This window comes from Octopus bimaculoides, chromosome 4, assembly GCF_001194135.2.
Source record: "Octopus bimaculoides isolate UCB-OBI-ISO-001 chromosome 4, ASM119413v2, whole genome shotgun sequence".
NCBI lineage: Eukaryota > Metazoa > Mollusca > Cephalopoda > Octopoda > Octopodidae > Octopus > Octopus bimaculoides.
Window position 1 is genome coordinate 23,092,492 of NC_068984.1, and position 4,191 is coordinate 23,096,682.

Below are 4,191 nucleotides of genomic sequence, written 5' to 3' on the forward strand. Positions count from 1 at the left end.
ATATATATATGTACATACATATGTACATATATATATGTAAACACACACACACATCCTTTAGTAGAACAATCATTTTCCTCTTTTATGTTTCTTGACTTATTCAAAATACAAATACAAAATTAGTGGTTTTGGGAAATTATGTAAAAAAAAATGATTACAGATAATACAATGTACAATTAAAATACTTACCTGTGAAATGGATTCAATACAGTTTGGTTTGTTTCTTTCCTATACACTATTTCTATTGCTTAATGGTGACGTGTCCATATATGTCAACATAACAGAGAGTAAAACACTACTTATGTATGTATATGTATAAGCATGTGTGATTATAGGTATGTATATCTATACACATTCATTCATTTACATACACACACATCCATATACAATGGACATTAAATGTTGATGATGATATACTGTACTTATACATACATACATATGTATGAATGTATGTATGTATGTATGTATGTATGTATGTATCTATCTATCTATCTATCTATCTATCTATCTATCTATCTATCTGTCTGTCTGTCTATCTATCTATCTATGTATCTATCTATCTATCTATCTATTTATCTATACACATGAAAGTCAGGACCACAAACAGCTTTTAATTGATGCATTCCATTAAAATTATATCTTGCCAGTAAGATCTGATTAAGATTACCTGTGGCAGGTTGTAACATGTCTAGATTTATATACATAAGTAGAGTGTGTATATTATATTGTTGCCAGAAACTATTTGGAAATTCCTGAGAATTGTCCTACATGAAATTTTTATGTGCAAGGGGTGAAGAAATAGCATTGAACTGGCAAAATCATTAGAGCATTCAATAAAATTCCTTGCAGTATTTGTTATAGCCATTTATGTTCTGAGTCCAAATTGGGTCAATGTCGACATTGTCTTTGACTAACCATCTAGAACTGGGTTGGGGTTGATATAAATAAAGTACCAACCAAGTAATGAGATCAGTTAAATTCACTGATACTTCAAGCAAGAGACTGTCTCTGAGATTCTCGAATGAAATTTTATAGTGCTTGAGCGAGGTCGTTGCCAGTGCTGCTGGACTGGGACTTGTGAAGTTGGCACGTAAAAAACACCATTTTGAGCATGGCCATTACCAGTACTGCGTGACTGGCCCTTGTGCCGGTGGCACGTAAAAGCACCCACTACACTCTCAGAGTGGTTGGCATTAGGAAAGGCATCCAACTGTAGAAACTCTGCCAGATCAGATTGGAGTCTGGTGCAGCCATCCGGTTCACCAGTCCTCAGTCAAATCGTCCAGCCCATGCTAGCATGGAAAGTGGACGTTAAACGATGATGATGATGATTTGTGTGTTAAGGGGAGATAAGGATATAAACCTCAAACAGTTGCAGTATTTCTGAGAGGAGCAGCAATTCATTTATATATATATTCTTTAATTTTAATTGTTTCACTCATTTCACTGTGACCATGTTGGAGTACTACCTTAAAGGGTTTTAGTCGAACAAATCAACCCCACGACCTATTCTTTGTAAGCCTAGTACTTATTCTATTGGTCTCTTTTGCCAAACCGCTAAGTTACAAGGACATAAGCAAACCAGCATCAGTTGTCAAGTGACAGTGGGGAGACAAACACAGACACATAAATATATACATATGTGTGTGTATATATATATATATATATATATATATATATATATATATATATATATATATGACGGGCTTCTTTCAGTTTCCATCTACCAAATCCACTCATCACTTAACATCCACTTTTCCATGCTTGCATGGGTCAGATGGAATTTGCTGAGGCAGATTTTTCTACAGTCAGACACTCTTCTCGTCATCAACCCTCCCCAGTTTCCAAGCTTGATAATATTTTCCCACGGTAGATATGTTTTCCCACAGAAGACTGGAAACAAGTAGCATTATTTGTATGACAGTGATGCCTATGTACATACACACATGCACACACACACACACACACACACACACATACACACACACATGTACGCAACATGCTTCTTTCAGTTCAACCAGATCCACTCACAAGGTTTTGGTCAGCCTGGGGCTACAATAGAAGACACCTACCCAAGATGCTATGTAATGTGACTGAACCCAGACCGCCTGGTTGGGAAGCAAACTTCTTAACCACACAGCCACACCTGATATCATCATTGCAATTTTGATAATCAGCAAGTAAACATTAATCATCATCATCATCGTTTAATGTCTGCTTTCCATGCTGGCATGGGTTGGACAGTTTGACTGAGGACTGGTGAGCCAGAGACTGCACCAGGCTCAATCTGGTCTGGCAAAGTTTCTACAACTGGATACCCTTTCTAATGCCAACCACTCTGAGAGTGTAGTGAGTGTTTTTACATGCCACTGGCATGAGGGCCAGTCAGGCGGTACTGGCAACGACCAAGCTCACGCTCAAAAGGTGTTTTTATGTGCTACCTGCATGGGAGCCAGTCCGGCGGCACTGGCAACGACCGCGCTCAAATGTTATTTTTCATGTGCCACCAGCACATGTGCCAGTAAGGCAACGCTGGTTACAATCATGCTCAAATAGTGCTTTTCACATGTCACCAGCACGGGAACCAATCTATGGCCCTGGCAATGGTCACACTCAGATATGCTTTCAACGTTCCACTGGCATGAGTGCCAGCCAACAGCAGAAGTGCAAAAGAGCAATGAATTTGTGTGCATGTGTATGTATGTCTTTAGGCTGTATATGTATTTGTGCATATCACCTTTGTCTTCAACATCAATAGTTTTAACTTACATTGCATTCTTCTTAATCTGTCAGCTTAAAACCTAACAAGTCAATCACTTATTTGCAGCATAATAGTGGATTACAAGACATTATCTGAAGATCCATGGAAGATTAAAACTATTAGCTGTAACTTAATTTGAAGAACATTCTGCTATTAAAATATTCTGTCCAGGGAAATTGAGTAATTAAAAACAGTGACCTCTTTTCATTTCCAAATATATTCAACAGTTGAAAATTTGTACATATTAGAATATGTCCATACATCCTAACATTTCTTTTGCTATTATTCTGATGCACACATGCATGTGTACATACATACATACATACATATATGCATACATATGTTTGTACATACTACATACATAGATATATAGATAGATACATACATGCATGCATACACCTATCTATCCATACATGCATATATTCATACATACTTACATATATACACACATGCACATGTACGGCGAGCTGGCAGAAACGTTAGCACGCCAGGCGAAATGCTTAGCGGTATTTCGTCTACCGCTACGTTCTGAGTTCAAATTCCGCCGAGGTCGACTCTGCCTTTCATCCTTTCGGGGTCGATTAAATAAGTACCAGTTACACACTGGGGTCGGTATAATCGACTTAATCCATTTGTCTGTCCTTGTTTGTCCCCTCTGTGTGTAGCCCCTTGTGGGTAGTAAAGAAATAACACATGCACATGTACACGTACACATGCTCACACGTACATATGTATGTGCACACACACGCACGCACATTTGGCATTATAGAGGGTCATTAATAACATGGCACTTTATTTTATTTGCATATTACATTTCAGCAGATTTATTGCTGAACTTTCTAGTGTCTTAGTGAGATTACATTCCTACAAATGCACATGCATATATTGCATGCATGTACACACACACACACACACACACACACACACACACATGCCCTCACTCTCTCTTGCACACAAACACTTTCTCTCTCTCACACACATACACGTATATATGTTTTGTTACACAAACAGGAAAAAGTATCCAATGTGTATATAGTAGATGGTTCTTTTCATAGCTTCCCCCCCTCTCTCTCCCTCTCTCCCCCTCTCTCTCTCTCTCTTGTTCATTTTTTAATTCTTCAATCCCTCTGCTTCCTATCCCTCTCTGTTCCTCCCACCTAACCGGTGTTCAACCAAGCATGATCTTTCTTTCTTGGCTTGACTGCTGCCTGCTCGCACAACACCTTATTTTCCTGTCTCCTGACTTTCATCTATGTTTATTGCTGCAAGGCTTTCGCTTCACACGCCAGCTTAATTTGTCCTTTTAGTCGAAAGACACCTGTTGTTATTCTTGTTGTTTGTATTTGTAATCGTGTAACATTTTCTCCGTTTTCTCGGGGGGGTTTTTTTGTCCACATTGTCAGACATATTCGCCCACTTTCTTCCCAAAA

The 4,191-nt window shown here is 38.5% G+C and overlaps 1 protein-coding gene across 2 annotated transcripts in view; it reads right to left on the reverse strand.

The window, feature by feature from the left end:
• The window catches only part of LOC106876740 (coiled-coil domain-containing protein 33), a 28,654-nt gene extending 28,228 nt beyond the window's left edge, over nt 1-426 (reverse strand). Inside the window, exon 1 of one of the 2 annotated variants that reach the window (XR_008263878.1) lies at nt 190-426. The gene's annotated coding sequence lies outside the window, so the exon portion shown is untranslated. The remainder of the gene's footprint in view (nt 1-189) is intronic. The other variant, XM_014925431.2, reaches the window with a different exon arrangement.
• Nucleotides 427-4,191: the final 3,765 nt, after the last annotated feature.